At 45.4% G+C, this 20,037-nt stretch overlaps 1 protein-coding gene across 6 annotated transcripts in view; it reads right to left on the bottom strand.

The window, feature by feature from the left end:
• Positions 1-20,037, bottom strand: part of SYT7 (synaptotagmin 7) — a 705,049-nt gene that overhangs the window by 247,907 nt on the left and 437,105 nt on the right. The window lies entirely within an intron of this gene.

Raw genomic sequence — 20,037 nt, 5'->3', positions numbered from 1 at the left:
TCCCAATTGCCACTCCTGCACAAGATACCCACTGTTGCTCCTGCAATAGATCCCCACTGCCACTCCTGCGCTAGATCCCAACTGCCGCTCCTGCACTAGATCCCCACTGCCGCTCCTACACTAGATCTCCACTACCACTCCTGCCCTAGATCCCCACTGCCACTCCTGCACTAGATCCTCACTGCCGCCTCTGGTCTTTGTTGATATGGCTGCACAAGTGGCATTACATCAACATGGAGTGACCACTGCAGTCAATCACTGGGCTCAGAGATGCTACTAAATGTAGATCCCTAATCCCAGTGATTTTCTGCTGCAGTCACGTGATATTGATATGAGGCTGATCAGTAAAGGGCAGAGAGCTCCACTCCGACTCAGACGCCAGCAAGGTGGAGGTGGAGTACTGGTATGGGCTGGTATCATCAAAGATGAACTTGTCGGACCTTTTCGGGTTGAGGATGGAGTGAAGCTCAACTCCCAGACCTACTGCCAGTTTCTGGAACACAACTTCTTCAAGCAGTGGAACAGGAAGAAGTCGGTATCGTTAAAAAAAACCCATGATTTTCATGCAGGACAATGCTCTATCACATGCATCCAACTACTCCACAGCGTGGCTGGCCAGTAAAGGTCTAAAAGATGAAAAAATAATGACATGGCCCCCTTGTTCACCTGATCTGAACCCCATAGAGAACCTGTGGTCCCTCATAAAATGTGAGATCTACAGGAAGGGAAAACAGTGCACCTCTCAGAACAGTGTCTGGAGGCTGTGGTGGCTGCTGCACGCAATGTTGATTGTAAACAGATCAACCAACTGACAGAATCTATGGATGGTCGGCTGTTGTGTGTCATCATAAAGAAAGGGGGCTATATTGGTCACTAATTTTTTGGGGTTTTGTTTTTGCATGTCAGAAATGTTTATTTCTAAATTTTGTGCAGTTATATTGGTTTACCTGGTGAAAATAAACAAGTGAGATGGGAATATATTTGGTTTTTATTAAGATGCCTAATAATTCTGCACAGTAATAGTTACCTGCACAAACAGATATCCTCCTAAGATAGCCAAATCTAAAAAAAAAAACCCACTCCAACTTCCAAAAATATTAGCCTTTGATATTTATGAGTCTTTTGGGTTGATTGAGAACATAGTTGTTGATCAATAATAAAAAAAATCTGCTAAAATACAACTTGCCTAATAATTCTGAACACAGTGTATAGAGGAAAATCTTTACAACTACTGAAAATTAAAGCTTGAAATTATTTTAGTTTTTTTATCTGGCTGGAAACACCATCCTAAAGGCACAGATGGTTCTGTCGTCATTGATAGTGGCATCTAAGATGTTAAACAGGATTGTGGAATAACTCTCAATATTTAGGCCTCACAATTTTGAACATGAGGATAGCTCAGAAACGCTCCCATCATGGGACACAGATTTACTTGATGCCCATTTTGTGTCCTGATTCAGGGGACCCACAAACCAGGGACAGTTGGTAAGCGTGCTCCTCTAGACTGCGTGTTGGGTATTCGGTTGCAGAACTTTCTGCACCACTTCTGCATTATTTGGGAGGAAAAACACAAGTCAAAAACGAGCGTTTTAGCAGAGTTTTTGATACTTTTTTGCAGGCGTTTTTCAATTGCATTCAATGGGTAAAAAATGCATGCAAAACGCTGAAAAAAATTGACATGCTGCAGATTATTTTCTGCACCAAATCTGCAAGGAAAAAATACCACCTGTCACCAGGTTTTTTCCTTATGAGCTGCAGCCACGACCAGTGAGTTCTTATATACAGCATTCCAGAATACAGTGGATAAGAGCCCAGGCCGCTCTGTATAATGTAAAAAACAGCCTTTATAATCCTCACCTATGGGGCGGTTTGGTCCGATGGACGTCGCTGCTCACTGGACCGATGCCTCCTATTTTCTTGCAATCACCGTCTTCCTTCCTTGCTCGGTGTGGATGACGCATTCTACTTCATCCACAAAGAGGCCTCCATTCTTCTCCTGCGCAGACGCACTTCTCTCTTCCTTGCTGAGGGCAGAGCAAAGTACTGTAATGTGCAGACATGAGAAAAGGTCAAAGACCGCCTGCGCATGCGCACTATAATACTTCGATCTTCAGTGCGTGTGCGCAGGAGTGCAAAGGAGGACTCTGTGTGGATGACGCAGGACACGTCATCCACATGCAGCAAGGAGGACGGTGATGAAAGAAAGAGAGGAGGTGCTGGACTGAGACCAGCGACGCTCATCAGACCAGGCCGCCCCCCAGGTGAGTATAATAAAGGTGTTTTTATGTTATACAGAGCAGCCTGGGCTCTTTTATATAGTATTCTGGACTGCTGTATATAAGGGCTCACTGGTGGTGGCCACAGCTTATAGGGGACATATTTAGTGACAGGTTCCCTTTAGCGTGTGCACTTCACTTCAGGATTCTCATTGACTTTGTTGGAATAAGGATTTGCTTGTTGTTTTGTGACAAAACTGCACTCAAAAGCATAAAAAAAATGCAATAAAAACGCACTGTGTGCACACAGCCTAAGGCCTCTTTCACACGTCCGTGAAAATCACGCACATTTTTCATGGACGTGTCAAAGGTGCGTATGGTCCTCTGTGTGCCGTGTTTATGGCACACGTGTGTTCTCCGTGTGTTATCCGGAGAATAGGAACTTTCTGCTCACCTGTCCCTGGCGTCGCTGTCCGTGGTGCTGATCTACGGTCTCTGGCCCTGCCCACTCCCCGCTGCTGCTGCTTGCGGCCCACAGTGAAGTGAATATTCAATGAGCATAATGAGCAGGGGTCGGAAGCAAGTGACAGCAGCGGCAGAGACAGCAGTGCTGGAGAAGGTGAGTATAGAAATTCTTGTTTTGTACAGACACGTGTGTTTTCTCCGGTGCATGTCACACAGATCACATCTGTGCGGTCTGTGTGCGGTCCGTGTGACACCCTTGATGCCGGAGAAAAACAAACATGTCTACGTGTGGAGCACATGGGCACACGTATGCTCCACATGTACACACAGTCCATGGCAAAACACGCACGTGAGCGCAGACCCAGTGATTTTAATGGGTCTACGTGTGCCCGGGTCTCCAGCGCGTGAGGAAACGGACCAAACACATACCGGAGACACGGACGTGTGAAGGGGGCCTTATAGTGAGTGGTTTGGCAGCCTCATACATACCCTGAGGGGGCTGGTACATGACTTGCAGTCTCAGTATTGGCCAAGTTTCTTAAACAAAGCCACAATAATCAATATGGCACTGCCTTCCTGACTGTGGGTGGGGTATATAACTATAATGCACTGTCAGGACTTTTTTCTCTGGTCCTTAAAATGAATTAATCATAGGTGGCAGCTCCTAAAGTGAATTTGGTGTAAATAATTGCATATTCCATAATGATGAGTTTTCTACAATTTCTTGGCCTCGTGAATAAACACACTGGTCGTCCTTGTTATGGCTATGGAGAGATACTGGCGGCCGGTCAGTATAAACATTGGAGTGCAGATGGGGCTCCGTTACCGTCTGACGTGCCATATTAACCCAGAGCATGGACGTAGTAAACAGCAGCAACAAATTGGGATGAGCGTAGCCCCCGCCCTGGCACACACTGAGCGTATAAATGGATTGTGACGGTCATAGGGCACGGCTTATGTTCGGTTCCTCCCACTAACATGGTACGAGGCGCCGTTATTTTAATCTACTACAAGAAAGGATTAATTAACCTCGTGATCGAACAGTGCAGGGCTTGAAATATGATTCCTGCGAGTAGTCAGACATAGGGATGCTGCTCGCTAGCTGCACAGCGAGGGCGACATGATGGAGCCTCCTGCATTAACCCCTTCAGGATTCGGAATGATGAGGCTGAAGATGTTGACGGTGACGAGAATGGCACAATAGCGTGCCCTGTTTATTGTTCTCGTGGCAGAAGAGGCAGCAGTAGTCAGCGGACCCTAGGAAAAGCCAGCCATTGTACGAGATCATGGGGAGCTATTTTAAGACACTTGTATGAAATAATGTGTATTTTTAGCAATGTGCAGTCTCACAAGGAAGAGAACAATACACATGGAAATAGCCAAGCTGTGAAATGCAAAAATGTTGACTCCTTCACGACCACAGTGTCATACAATGCCAGACTTGATGGCACAGCATGGGCCCTACAACTGCTGGTGGGAATCGATTTACAGGTCTTCTTGGTCCATTGGCCACATCAGTATTCTGTGATCGCCTTCTACTGCCGGTATCCACGGCTCTTCTTCTGATTAGCTGACTTGGCGCATTGTCACATGTGTGTCATGTTGCAAAGGTGATGTCCGGCTAATCAAAACAGGTGCTGCAGGTGACAACAGGTAAGAAGGAGGTGGTCCAAAGAGTTTCCATCCAAAGACCACAGATCACTGGTAGAGGTGAGCAAACCCAAAGCTTGGTGTTTGTTGATCGCACCAAATACAGACTTTAGCAAAAAAACAGATTTTGGATTTGGAAATTAGGTGCTTTATATATACAAACCACTCGAGCGAGCAGAGCTGTGCTCAGGTACGCTCGGTGCTCGGCCCAACGCGAGCCGCTTGCAGTGTTTCATCGGCTCACACTGAGGATGACAACAGTGTAATTGGATGTAGTGTCCACCAAACAAACAAAATGGAAAAAGTCCACCCACCCTTCCTCGGAAGTGATCTGTTTATGGCTGGCAGTATGTGGTCACAAACCCGAACTACCCAATCAGTGACTTCGTTGGAGTTCAGGTCAAGTTCAGGTCCCAAACCAAACTTTATCTAAAGTCCGGCTGAACCTGCCGAACCGAACTTCAGTGGGTTCACTCTTCTCTAATCACTGGCCTGGTCACTGGACCTGCTAATAAATTTGCACCAACTCTAATGTACAGGTGATAGGTAACAGTCTGATTATTGACATTATGAGATTTATTAAAACTGTCTGAAACTGTCTAAAAGGAAAACTGTTTTTTTTTTGCTTCAAACAACCAATTAGAGCACAATTTTAATTTTGTATTCTCCACTTGAAGAATGAAAGCTGCGTTATGATTGGGTGCTATGAGTCACAAAGCTATTCTCCTTGCGGAGACCGACACACCAATCCAGCATGCCTGTGGTGAGGAAACTTTAAGCCACAATGCTCCTCTGGGAAATATGCACATTGTCTCTTCAGTGAGGATGTAGACAAACTCTAGTGCCACCTATTCGAAGTAGCAATCCTAAAAGTCAAAAGTGACCCTTTCACGAGCTTTTAACGAGCCTTGTCACATGACTTAAAACTAAATAAAGGATTAAAGGGTCACAGCAAAAACGCAACTTGTGAAAAGAGCCTTATCTGTCTTTTGCTGTTAAAGCGGGCTTTACACTCTACGATATCGTTAATGAATTATCGTCGGGGTCACGGTGTTTGTGATGCACATCCAGCGTCATTAACGATATCGCAGCGTGTGACACTTATGAGCGACCTTAAACGATCGCAAAAGCGGTCAAAATCGTTTGCTGCGGAGAGGTCGTCCTGAAACAAAAAATCGTTTTCTGCTTATTAGCGATGTTGTTTGTCATTCCTGCGGCAGCACACATCTCTATGTGTGACACCGCAGGAGCGACGAACATCTCCTTACCTGCCTCAACCGGCAATGCGGAAGGAAGGAGGTGGGCGGGATGTTACGCTCATCTCCGCCCCACCGCCTGCCGTGTGACGTAGCTGTGACGCCGCACGAACCGCCCCCTTAGAAAGGAGGCGGATCGCTGGCCAGAGCGACATCACAGGGCAGGTAAGTGCGTGTGACGCTGCCATAGCGATAATGTTCGCTACGGCAGCGATCACCACATATTGGCCGTACGACGGAGACGGGTACTATCGACTAGCGATGTCGCAGCGTGTAAAGCCCCCTTAACTCATCTGTTTTAGGCTCCCGTGCACACATTAAGCGTTTTGAGAGTTTTTTTACCTTTTTTTTGTAAGAAAAAAACAGAAGAGGAACAATCAGAGGAAAAGTATAAGGTTTTGTGTCCACAGTGCATTTTTTATCATATTAATTATGCGTTTTTATTGCAGTTTTGTTCCGAAAGTATAAGCAAATCCTTATGTCAGCAAAGTCGATGAGAAATCTGAGGGTCGTGCACATGTTTGAGGTTTTTTCCTTGCAGATTTGGTGCTGAAAATAATCTGCAGCATGTCAAATCTTTCAGCGTTTTGGCAGCGTTATTCACCATTAAAAACAATGAAAAATGGATGCAAAAAATGCATCAAAAACCTGCCAAAAATGCCTGTTTTTCCAATGTGTTTTTACTGCCAAGAGATGCAGAAATGGTGTAGACGTTTCTGCCACCTAAATACTCAACGTGCACACATCGCCTAATAGAATGCCAGGCATGTGCAGCCCCCAGGTACAAAAAAAAACTGGAACACAGAGTCAGTGTGGGTCATGGCAGATCCTTACACTGACTCATGGGCAGTGTTAAGTATGACAAGAGACAACATGGTTCTGCCATTGGCAGGAGGCTATGTTAGGAGGTGGTGGTGAGGCAAGTGGCTTCCAGAAGGAATTGCGCTGAGACAGTAGAAGTCTTAAAGATATACTTCTGCTCAACATAGGACATCGAGTTGCAGGAAGGCACTTGGAATTAGTCAAAAGGACTTCCAACCTAGTGTATGACACAAAGTCACCCTACTCTTGAGACCCCAACAGTGTATGGACTGATGAGGTACAATGGATAATCCACTGATAACCTGGCAAGTTTTCTGCCTCTACAAATTACTGTGCCATCCTTAGCCGATAGCCTACCTTGTGAAGGCTACTCTCAAGTTGCAAAATAAACTACACAATGGCCAAGTTGTGAAAGATAAAGTCATAATGGCAGAGGACACACATATTGCGTAAAGTGGTTTCCTTCAAAGTAACTGATGAAGCCTTGCTGGTGACCTAAAACGTGTAGCAGGCTATGGCAGATGGTGGCCATCAAAGACTCAACACCCTAAAGTGACCTTGGCACAACCTGACCTGGTAGGAGCTCCTGTGGAGGTTGAGATACCAACCTTGGTCAAAGACACACGGATTGCGTAAAGTGGTTTCATTCAAAGTGACTAATGATGCCTTGCCGATGAGCTAAAACGTGTAGCAGGCTATGGCAGATGGTGGCCATCAAAAACTCAACAGCCTACAGTGACCTTGGCATCACTTGACCTGGTAGGAGCTCCTGTGGAGGTTGAGATCCCTTGGTCAAAGACACATGGATTGCATAAAGTGGTTTCCTTCAAAGTGACTGATGAAGCCTTGCCGGTGACTTCAAAAGTGGGGCAGGCTATGGCAGCTGGTGGCCATCAAAGACAACCCCTTACAGTGACCTTGGCACAATCTGACCTGGGAGGAGCTCCTGTGGAGGTTGAGATCTCAACCTTGGTCAAAGACACATGGATTGCGTAAAGAGGTTTCCTTCAAAGTGACTGATGAAGCATTTGCTGGTGACTTAAAAAGTGGGGCAGGCTATGGCAGATGGTGGCCATTAAAGACGCAACTCCCTACAGGGACCTTGGCACAATCTGACCTGGGAGGAGCTCCTGTGGAGGTCAAGCTCACAACCTTGGTCAAAGACCACAGCATTAGCTTTTCTCCTGACTTACTTGAAAGCTACGATGTAGATGTGAACAGAGTCTAAAACAAACCTATTTCTTAATATATTTGCAAATGATTAATGTCACTGCCAGGTGATTATATCGCAGACTAACAATGCGCTGAACATAATATTTGTTGCTTTCTTTGTTTGTCTTGCGATGTGTACAACAACATCTGGTTGATTCACTTGGTTGCACACATTTTCCACATGAGATATCACATGTATAAAATCTGGGCTGCCAGGCCTAGGACTAGTTGCCAGCTATACTTTTCCAGAACAAGATAGGTGACCATAATGAGTGGAAGGTGGCTAATTAGGAAGTAAGCCATAGATAAACAAGCTGGAACCTGCAATTTCCGTAGGTAAAGTTGAAAAAATCAAGACGTTTTATGGTGATTGAAAGCTATAGCTCCCAAGCGTCACCATCTCTGGTCTTCATTGGCTCTGTTATGGCAACTACCAGGCGTGGAAATGTTAATTAGTGACTTTCTGAGAGTTTTACAGCTCTTTCATTATTGAATTTGTCCATGTGAAACAGATATGCAAGCAATGTTCCAAACAAGAGGAAATGTTTGCGTCCAAAATGACTTTAATGAAAAACCAAGGCAGATACTAAAAATTGATTGAGTTCACAGGCAGCCAGGAACTTGCTTGGATTTAGATTAGTCTGAAACTGGTTGTATTTTTTCAATCAATTGACTAAACAAAATACAATTAGCGCTGTAAATTAGCGCTGTAAGTACATCCTATTTTATGACGTCCGTAATTAGGTCTTATCCATATGACCAAGAAGTATACAAATGCTGTTTGGAGGTACACAACGTCCCTACGGCTGTATGGTGCCACATACACAACATCACATACACAACAATATTAATTACCCTCAAGGAATGTCTGATGGACATGTATAAAATCAGAGGCAAACAAAATATGGCAGGAACTCATTTACTTCAATAGGTGCTATAATATGTGTGCAGGAGCTCTTTAAAGAGAATCTGTCACCATTTTTTTGGTCACCGAATCTAAGAGAACATAATGTACTGGCAGAGACCCTGATTCCAGCGATGTGTCACTTACTGAGCTGCTTCCTGTGGTTTTGAAAAAAATCACTGTTTTATCAGCAGGAGATTATCATTAGATGACTGGTAAATCTGCTTCCATCTAGTCAAGCATATTCATCAGCTTAGTATAGGTCCACCATCACTGCTGATTGGCAGCTATCTGCCTATGCTACCACGGAGTATGTACTGACAGATCAGGGGCCCCTAGGCTGGCCCTCAGACTCGAGACCCTGCACTGTCCTTTATCTTTGAGGTAGGCTTGATGGTAGCCAGGTCCGAGCCCCAAGCGTGACCCTGACTCCTGTTCGAGCCCCGATCTTACTCCCCCTCTCCTTCACCCTCAAGGGGGGGCCAGAAAACCCCAATAATGAAACCCCACAGAAATGACACGGACAATGGAGAATGGAAACTCGTACACACTGCACTCAAAACACACAGGAGAAACAACATGTGCACAGGGGAGCAAATAAAAAGTAACAAAAAAAGTAACGCACAACAGAGCAAGGTTGACCCCACTCAATATCACAACAAAGATCCCCATCAACAGGTTCACCAACAAGACCGGTATCGCTTGGAGCACAACTAAAGCTATAATCAGCACTGAGTAGTGATAGCCCAGATCTTATTTAGAAAGTAGATGACTTTGATTGGCAATTGGCAACCCGAATATCTGAATATATCAAATATATGTGAGCTGCTCCGAGTCTCAGGAGAAGGGCAGCATACAAATCTGCCAAAAAAATAAATAATAAATAAATAATAAATAGCCCGAGCTCCTAGCAGAGTTCCCCAGGTCAGCAGGAATTAACTCCGGCAGGACTTAGGAACAGAGCATTAAACAGCCGACGTCCAGCTCTGGCTGAACAACTAGTAGACATCAGGTTGCCTGTAAGGCTTTGCAGTGTGAACAGAGCCTGACGCCGCCATGACACCTAATGAGTCTGGACCTGAACACCGCATGACATATGCACAGTGCACACAGTAAGCTACTAATTAGTGGTGTAGGCGGGGTTATACAGAGCTCAGCATTGTGAGAACAACTAGAGATGCAGTAGATGAAGCAGTTACTGTAGCAAAACTGCAGGAAGCAGCCCAGTAAGTGCTACATCGCTGGAATCAGGGTCCTTGCCTCTATGTCATGCTACTTTCAGATAACATAGCAAAAGCCTTGTGTCAGTGACAGATTCTCTTTAAGTCACCTATTGCCATTAAGTTATTCCTATGAGCATCAATCAAGTTATAAAATAAAGTTGCATTTGCTAAAGTTTGGATTTTTCCATTGTGCAGTCAGCGTTGTGCTTATTTATGGATCCCCGCTAATGAATTTGCTAATCCAAGGACATGCCACACTCTCCTGGCAACATGTCTCTTGTGTGTACTGGGGGCATCTGGATGTTTTATTTTGAGGTATCCACACAGGAGGCCGCAGCCTGATTTCTCCTATTTATGCATGTGCACAAGAGCTGGGACTGGGAAAACGTTTCCATGGCTCATCCTGGGTGTAAATCCTGCTGTTATGTTTTCATGAATATGTATCACTGATGGCATGGAAGCTGTTTGACAATTTAACCCTTTCATGACTGTGAAACTTTCCACCGTAATGTGCTCAGGAAATAAGAAATAAGGGACAAGACCGTCTCGCTTTAAAAGGACTTGCCGTTTTCTAAGGTAGACTCCTGTCTTCGACCTGATTAAGGATTACACGTTTTAAAAGGCTCAAGTACATCAGTCTCCATCCACAGTTTAAATACCAAAGGAATATTTTTCTGATCATTTGTTTTTATTAAAGGACTAATCCATTTTTTATGAGATTCTTAACTTTATTTTTCGGTGTAAAGTGTAGTGGTGGGGGAGTCTACTTCTCAGCACTTTATACGGACAGCTCTTTCATTTCAACAATGGTAAGGAGACGGTGAACTGAAGATGCGCAGAGCTAATGTCTTGCAGTACTTGCAAGTAAATTTCGCCATCTGCTGATTTTACAGGGCATGTAGGAACTGAATAATGAAAAGTGTGTTTCCTCTAGGGAAGAGTTTTAAGGGGATGCCGTGTCAGGTGACAGCTATGGTGAAGTTACTAAATTTAAAAGCCCATGATGATAAAGGAGAAGAGGAGGTGGCACCAAAACTTAAAGGGAAGCGGGTGGGTGAACGGCGAAGCAGGCTTGTGGCCCTCATAGTAGGTGAAGTACCTGTGAGTGATCTGACCCAGTAGACCATAACCAGCACCAGTAGAAGACCCTAACCAGTGCCAGTAGAATACCATAATTGGCACCATTAGAAGACGCTAGCCAGCACCAGTTGAAGAATATAACCAGTGCTGGTAGAAGACCAAAGCCAGTGCCAGTAGATCATAAAAAGCACCATTAGAAGGCTGTAACTAGAGCCAGTAGAAGACTGTGATCATAACCCAACCTAGTCAGGAAGAAAATCCGACTGTAGTGGAGGACCGTTCCTGTTAGTTGTTGCTTCTTGCCTTGCCGTATGGTACTGCTGACATTAGTCTAATGTGTAGGAGGGTCCTAAGACTATATAAATGTCTATGGTGTGAATATACTACAGGCTGTAGTGATTGAGGATGTCGTCAATAAACCATTAAAGAATGGAAATGAAAAAAACAGATAATCTCCTGCGCCGACACACAGTCCAGACGATGTAGATCAAATATGATTTATTTGTCAACGCGTTTCAAAGCCCTCAAGGCTTCTTCATCAGGACAATCAAATATAGGTCATATGAAGAAGCCTTTGAGGGCTTTGAAACGCATTGACCAGTAGATCATATTTGATCTACATCGTCTGGACTGTGTGCCGGCGCAGATTAACCCTTTCTTTATTTCCATTGTTTGATCTCCACGTGGGTTCTACAGTGGCCTACAGGCATTTATGGTAGTTGTGACCTGCCCAACCACATGAGGTGAGCCTCTCTGAGTTTTTCCTCTTTTAATTTCTAATTGGATAAGACCCTATTTGTACGATTTCTCTTTCCAGCTCCTTTTATTGTCAATAAGCAATTGGAATACTATTAAGTTTCACTTCTCCATATGCTATCACCATTAAATCCAGCAAATTCAGTGTCCTCCATGTTCACAGTAGTATCTCATGGAGCTTTATAGAGATATATCAATTACAGTACATCTCCATCATACTTCTATCAATATGTACTGCTGGTTAAAGCAATTAGAAGAACATGAAACCAAGAAGTATCACCAAATACAGAGTGCCAACCATGGAAATGAGAACTAACAGTGGACATCATTCTTTGACACTCGGAGGTTCTCCAACGGTAGCTAATTCTCAGTGAATGGCATGAAATTCTGAAGGACAGAAGACTTTGGTTGTAGCTTTTCCGAAAACAGTCCTGATTTAGTCGCCACCACTTTGTTACATGCCAGAAAGTAGAATGTTAGAAGGAAAGGATGCAGATGGCAGATAAATTAAACCTATGTTTTCCCAATAAAAGTGACTGTGCCCCTTTAATGTAGACAGAATAGAATGGATAAAAGAAGCTGTGCTCAGAGGAACAACAGATCTCTCTGTTCCTGATACTTTCTCATCTGGCCAACACACTAATTGTTCTCTTTCATGTAGAAGTCTCTGTTAATTGATGAGATTAAAGTATAAAACACGTGTTTTCTGCTTTTTTTCGTAACCCTAAGTGCAAGCGGCAAGCCCTGTTTGGTAATAAAGCAGACTGGAAACACAATTATTAATTTCCAGGCTGGGATGCAGGGGTGATTGTTTCTGTGCAATATTAATAATAAAAGAAAAAAATGGACCAAAATATGAAAAGAGGTGTAATATTGAGAATGAAGCAAGAGGGCTGTTACTGTCCCTGTTTTCATCTTAAATGTAATGTAAAAGGTCATCTGGTCTTCAAAGGAAAGAAATATTAATCATTAAATGCTCACTGAACAGTGGAAGATGAGAGATAGAAACCATCAGCACATTTCTTTAGGTTTTCTATTGACTTATCTTAAAGGGTTATTCTCAAGTTTGTAAGTTGTCCGATGTCCATTGTATAGGGAATAAGTTCCTGATCCCCGGAGAGTCAAAACGCTGGGACCTCGACCAATCCCAAGAACCAGGGCTCTTCTGAGCTGAGCAATGGTCAATCATGTGCCCTGCTGCACCATTCAGTTACATACACTGGCTCGGATCTGGGCTTTGCTCCCCTCACCTCAGTCCATTGGACTCTATTGTGCCCCACGTCAGACTTTGCAGGTGGCGGGACCCAGCGTATTCCCATGTGATCATCTGCCTGCGTTTTATAAGGCTCATCAAAGCACACACCTGTGTCTTGGTTTTACGACTTTTTGTTTTTCTGTGTAATGCCTGCAGCCTCCAGTGCTTCTACTACTGTGTTCTCGGTCTCCTGTCTGCGTACGGCCTCCAGTGCTTCTCTGCACTTGCTTATCAGTCTCCTGTGTGCCTGTGGTTTCCAGTGCTTCTGCACCCGCTTCCCGGTCTCCTGTCTGCCTGCGGCCTCCAGTGCTTCTACACCTGCCTACCACTCTACTATCTGCCTATGGCCGCCAGTGCTTCTGTACCTTCTTATCATGTCTCCTGTTTGCCTGCGGCTTCCAGTGTTTCTGCACCTGCTTCCCAGTCTCCAGTCTGCCTGCAGTCTCCAGTGCTTCTGCTCTTTGCTTCCCGGTCTCCTATTTACCAGCGGTCTCCAGTATTTCTGCTCCTTGCTTCCTGGTCTCCTGTCTGCCTTGCGACCCCCAGTGCTTCTGCACTTGCTTCCTGTCTCTTGTCTACCTGTAGCCTCCAATGCTTTTGCACCGGCTTCCTGGTCTCTTGTCCACCTTTGGCCTTCAGTGCTTCTGCTTCCTAATTCCCGGTCTCCTGTCTGCCTGCAGTCTCCAGTGCTTCTACTCCTTGCTTCCCGGGCTCCTGTCTGCTAGAGGTCTCTAGTGCTCCTGCACCTGCTTCCCGGTCTCGTGTCCACCTGTGGCCTCCAGTGCTTCTGCTTCCTGCTTAGCAGTCTCTTGTCTGCTGTGGTCGCCAGTGCTTCTGTTTCTTGGTTCCTGGTCTCCTTTGTGCCTGTAGTCTCTAGTGCTTCTGCTCTTTGTTTCTTGGTCTCCTGTCTTCTTGCGGTCTCCAGTGCTTCTACTACCTGTTTCCCGGTCTACTGTCTGTCTGCAGCCTTCAGTGCTCCTGCACCTGCTTCCCAGTATCCTGCCTGCAGCCGTCAGTGCTCCTGCACCTGCTTCCCAGTATCCTGCCTGAAGTCTTCAGTGCTCCTGCACCTGCTTCTCAGTATCCTGCCTGCAGCCTTCAGTGCTCCTGCACCTGCTTCCCAGTATCCTGCCTGAAGCCTTCAGTGCTCCTGCACCTGCTTCCCAGTATCCTGCCTGCAGCCGTTAGTGCTCCTGCACCTGCTTCCCAGTATCCTGCCTGAAGCCTTCAGTGCTCCTGCACCTGCTTCTCAGTATCCTGCCTGCAGCCTTCAGTGCTCCTGCACCTGCTTCCCAGTATCCTGCCTGTAGCCGTCAGTGCTCCTGCACCTGCTTCCCAGTATACTGCCTGCAGCCGTCAGTGCTCCTGCACCTGCTTCCCAGTATCCTGCCTGTAGCTGTCAGTGCTCCTGCACCTGCTTCCCAGTATCCTGCCTGCAGCCGTCAGTGCTCCTGCACCTGCTTCCCAGTATCCTGCCTGCAGCCGTCAGTGCTCCTGCACCTGCTTCCCAGTATCCTGCCTGCAGCCTTCAGTGCTCCTGCACCTGCTTCCCAGTATCCTGCCTGCAGCCTTCAGTTCTCCTGCACCTGCTTCCCAGTATCCTGCCTGCAGCCGTCAGTGCTCCTGCACCTGCTTCCCAGTATTCTGCCTGCAGCTGTCAGTGCTCCTGCACCTGCTTCCCAGTATCCTGCCTGCAGCCTTCAGTGCTCCTGCACCTGCTTCCCAGTATTCTGCCTGCAGCCGTCAGTGCTCCTGCACCTGCTTCCCAGTATCCTGCCTGCAGTTGTCAGTGCTCCTGCACCTGCTTCCCAGTATCCTGCTTGAAGCCTTCAGTGCTCCTGCATCTGCTTCCCAGTATCCTGCCTGCAGCCGTCAGTGCTCCTGCACCTGCTTCCCAGTATTCTGCCTGCAGCAGTCAGTGCTCCTGCACCTGCTTCCCAGTATCCTGCCTGCAGCCGTCAGTGCTCCTGCACCTGCTTCCCAGTATCCTGCCTGCAGCCGTCAGTGCTCCTGCACCTGCTTCCCAGTATCCTGCCTGCAGCCGTCAGTGCTCCTGCACCTGCTTCCCAGTATCCTGCCTGCAGCCGTCAGTGCTCCTGCACCTGCTTCCCAGTATCCTGCCTGCAGCCGTCAGTGCTCCTGCACCTGCTTCCCAGTATCCTGCCTGCAGCCGTCAGTGCTCCTGCACCTGCTTCCCAGTATCCTGCCTGCAGCCTTCAGTGCTCCTGCACCTGCTTCCCAGTATCCTGCCTGCAGCCTTCAGTGCTCCTGCACCTGCTTCCCAGTATCCTGCCTGCAGCCTTCAGTGCTTCTACTACCGGTTTCCCATATGCTTCACTAGCCGGCTGCACTGACACCCGAGTGCCCACCCGAATCTAGGCCTTGGAAGATCCATTTCACCATGTGAGCTAAAATATATTCCTAATGGAACCCCTGGAGTTAGAGGAGCACTGCTCTTATCTGGTCTTCAGCAAACCCATAGGATTGAATGGAGTGGCTGTGTGCATGATCGATCACCGCCCCACCTAGAAGAGCCTTGGTTTTCAGGATCAGTGGTGGTCCCAGTGGTTGCAACCCCAGTGATTGTTAACTTGTTGCCCATCCTTTGGATGGGGAAAAACGACAAACTTGAGAGGAGCCCTGTCATTTTTTGCGTTGCTGAATTATATAGTTCCTCTATTCCACCACTCAATTTTAGCCTATGGACATCATAGAAGGGGATCTTTGACTAAGGAAATCTTTATTAGCCACTTATTATTCTCTCTAGGAAACCCAGATACCCTCGTGAATAACATTGAAGGGATCTGGTTTAATTGGCCTGCATGAGATTCTGCATTTCATCTGCAGCAGATATTGCAGGTATTTTGTTCCATGCAATGGGGCTGCATAAGACATGGGCAAGGTGGTCTAATTAAATCTGCTTGTTTTTTTCTGGAATAACTCTGCTTATCACATAACTTGAAGCTGATGGTCCTGCAAAATCCCCAACAGAGCCATCAAATATCGCAAGTCTTTGTGAGAATTAGGTACTCACATATGGGCAAAAGAAACCTTTTGTGTGCGTTAAAGAGGACCAACCACCAGGATTTTCATATATAAACCAAAGCCAATGCTATTCTGGCGCTATCATGCTGATTCTATACATACCATTAGTTGTGAGATTGGATATATACTCTCTGAAATACAGGCAAGTAAAGTTTGTGCAATTCACTGTTATTGATGAGAGGTGCAACAGAATATCTAATAGATGGTCAAGTTTTGCTAGTTATTCCCGTCCCATCTGCTGCCTGCCCTTCCTGTCCCTGTCTCTGTTATCACAGTGGGAGGAAGGAGGGAGAAAGGACAGGCAGCAGACAGGGGCGGGAATAACTAGCATCAATAACAGTGCATTGCACAAACTTTACTTGCCTGTATTTCAGAGAGTATATATCCAATCTCACAACTAAAGGTATGTATAGAATCAGCATGATAGCGCCAGTATAGCATTGGCTTTAGTTTATATATGAAAATTTTGGTGGTTGGTCCTCTTTAAGCTCTGTGGCTTGTTTGCAACTGCAACCTCTGCACCCTCTATAGCTGTGCACTTGTCTCTCGAGTGCAGAAAGGATGGCACATGATAAACTCCAGCATGTCTGATCCTTCTTTTTCCCAATATTTACCACTGGGGATCTATTAGGCTATCATAATACACAATATCCAGGTTCTGCCAATTGTAGCCTTATATATAAATATGGCCAGCTAAGGCTTGACATGCTATTTTTGTTTGATAGTGTGCCCTAGAAAAAAAAAAACAAAACTCTATACTGTGCCCCATAAAAATTAAAAATGAGATTGCATCTTTGTCAGTCGAGAGCGGAGGTGAAAGTTTCTGTGACCGAAGTAGATCATGTATCTGGCTCCTAAAGCCTGCTTTACATGCTTTAATTAATCGTGCGATCGCATTTGCGATCGCACCCGCCGCCATCATTTGTGTGGCACGGGCAATTTGTTGCCTGTGTCGCACAATGCTGTAACCCCCCGTCACACGTACTTACCTCCCGAATGACCTCGCTGTGGGCGGCGAACATCCTCTTCCTGAAGGGGGAGAGTCGTTCGGCCTCACAGCGACGTCACACAGCGGCCGGCCAATAGAAGCGGAGGGGCGGAGATGAGCGGGACGTAAACATCCCGCCCACCTCCTTCCTTTAGCATTGCCGGCAGGACACAGGTAAGCTGCAGTTCATCGTTCCCGGGGTGTCACACGGAGCGATGTGTGCTGCCTCGGGAACAATGAACAACTGGACGTTCGATTTTTAGAAAATGAGCGACGTGTCAATGATGAACGAGAAGGTGAGTATTTCTGCTCGTTCATAGCTGTCTCACACTACGATATCACTAACGATGCCGGATGTGTAAGGGTCACTTACGACGTGACCCCACCGACATCTCATTAGATATATCGTAGCGTGTAAAGCCCGCTTTACCTACCATGTAATAATTATATAATTGTGTACTTGCCTTTGGGCTCCTTGAGGCACCTGTTTCTGCGCCCACTAAAGATTTGTCTTTTTTATTATAAAATGATAAAATAATTTGTTGAATCAAAAAGTTGCATCTCATGACTTGAGTACAATCCGAGCCCCAAAGTTCTGTTGTGAATTAATTTAATAAATTAATGTGCACCTACTCCGATTGTTCTGGATAGGTTTTATCGGCAACTTGATACATTTCATAAAAAAAAAGAAAAAAAATGATTGTTTTATAGCTGCACACTCCGAAATGATGGTCGTTAGTTACCTGTTTGTTAGATCTGATTATAGCTAAAAGCACAATGTTTGTAATGATAATTACAGTTTATGTAGAGGATGAGTAGCGCGCTCCTTCAGCGTAGATGAATAGCTGGCGGATTCCCTCTTAGCCCAATGTAAACATTACCAAAGCTGGATGTGAAATGTTCCCGTACGCTGCGCCGGTAATCACAGCCGGTTTTCAAGGCCACTTTCTCGGCGAGATAACAAATGATCTGAGATGTATAATTATAGATAATACACACGTGTATCAGTCAACAATCTGACAACTACATCAATTTGAGCAATTTGTTTTTCCAAAACAAAATTTTTCTTTTACATGACAGTTGTCCACAGGTCGTCAATATTCACTATTCTACAAGGGAGATTTGAAGCGCCAATTCCACCCATAGTCGCAGGACAAGACTTGTCTTCAAGAGAATGTAGCAAAACAAATATTGCTAAATATTTGATCAGATTTTTATTAGAAACATCTATTTTTGTCTTTATTTAGGTAGTATCTTTTTTCTTTCTTTTTTTTCCTACGTGACTAGCCATAATAAGAAATCCTGAACAATTCCAATTTTTACACTGGTCCCTGAAGTACACTCGAGGGGCCAACATATTGTGTTTTCTGCAGCATCTTTTCTAACACTGCTTTCTATACTGGAAAAGGACATTTACTCAATTAAGGAAATCTGTCACCGGTAATCTGAGAGCACCATGATGTAGGAGAAGAGACCCTGACTACAGCGATGTATCACTTACTATCCTGTATGTTGCTGTTTCAATATAATCACTGTTTTATTAGCATAAGATTATCATTAAAGGACTAAGCACATGAGGGCTGATTCATCAAGTCTTAAAAAGGTTGTCCACTACTTTCACATTGATGCCTTCTCCTTAAGACAAGTTATCAATGTCTGCTTGGCTAGGGTCCAAAATCCGGCAACCCCAACGATCAGCTATTCTCAGCGACAGCAGGCAGCTGGAAATGCTCAGTTCCGGAGCTGCGCCGTTTTCTGATAGTGGTCGTGGCCGGGTACTGTACATTTGCCTCCATATTGATATTAATTAATGCTAAAGTAGTGGCTAACCTCTTTAAAGGGAACCTGTCAACAGATTTGGTGACTATAAGCTGCGGCCACCAGCAGTGGCCTCTTATATACAGCTTTTAAACATGCTGTATATAAGAGCCTAGGCCGCTGTGTAGAACGTAAAAATCACTTTACAATACTTACCTAAAGAGCTGTGTGGTGCAGACTGGTCGGATGGGTGTCTCCGTTCTCCAGTACCAGCACCTCCTCTTTCAGCCATCTTTGTCCTCCTTCTTCTGAAGCCTGGGTGCATGACGCGTCCTATGTCATCCACACTAGTCGGCATTGAGGTCCTGCGCAGGCGCACTTTGAACTGCCCTGAGCAGGGCAGATCAAAGTATTATAGTGCGCCTGCATGGGAACTCAATGCCGACTAGTGTGGATGACATAGGACGCGTCATGCACCCAGGCTTCAGAAGAAGGAGGACAAAGATGGCCGAAAGAGAAGGCGCCGGTACTGGAGAACGGAGACACCCATCCGACCAGTCTGCACTGCACCGACCATTTATGTGAGAATTATAAAGTGATTTTTATGTTCTACACAGCGGCCTGGGCTCTTATATACAGCATGTTAGAATGCCGTATATAAGAGCCCAGTGGTGATGGCCGCAGCTTATAGGCCCCAAATCTGGTTACAGGTTCCCTATAATGAAGGACTCGCTGGAGGACAATGCACCAAATTCCTTAAGAGGTGGACACCACTTAATGAATTTTGCGCACCTTCTAAGTGGTGTGCACCTTGCCAGAAACGCTGGTCAATTTTCGGACTAGAGTACAATTTCTTTAGTAAAAACGTTGCCACTTTTACGAAATTATACGGGCTTCATACTATTTTAAAAACACTAAAAGTCACAACATTTTTACACAAAAATCTAGCGACCTTTGAAAGTGTTTTACAAGAGTTTTCTGGGGGAAAATACTTTGATCAATCACCCCCCCCTTTTTTCGTAAGCAATATTGCCTCTGTAAAAACTACATCTTTAGTGTTCTACTTGCTACCTCTGTTTTGTAAATATTGATCTTTAATCAAATATGCTAATTAGGATGCTCAGTACATGGATATAAAAATCCTCATGCTTCTCCATTCTGCAGAAACTGACGTTTAATCCAATGTGGTCCTTGAGGTGCTCAGTGCACCCTTGGTGTGGCCAAGGGAATCGGTTAACAGTTCCTTCCACCCAATGGATTTGCATGCTCCTGCACCCCTCACTGGTGATGGACAGCGCTGGTTTACCTGGAGAGAGCACTGTCTACGGAGAAAACTTCAATTTCTGCAGAATGGAGATAGGATAACATACTCCTTTTAAGAAGTCTGGAGTAACACGAGAAATGAAA

The sequence above is a fragment of the Anomaloglossus baeobatrachus genome, chromosome 10, assembly GCF_048569485.1.
Source record: "Anomaloglossus baeobatrachus isolate aAnoBae1 chromosome 10, aAnoBae1.hap1, whole genome shotgun sequence".
In the NCBI taxonomy this organism is placed as follows: Eukaryota; Metazoa; Chordata; class Amphibia; order Anura; family Aromobatidae; genus Anomaloglossus; species Anomaloglossus baeobatrachus.
The sequence above is the reverse complement of the archived record's forward strand: the minus strand, read 5'-3'. Positions and strand labels throughout refer to the sequence as shown.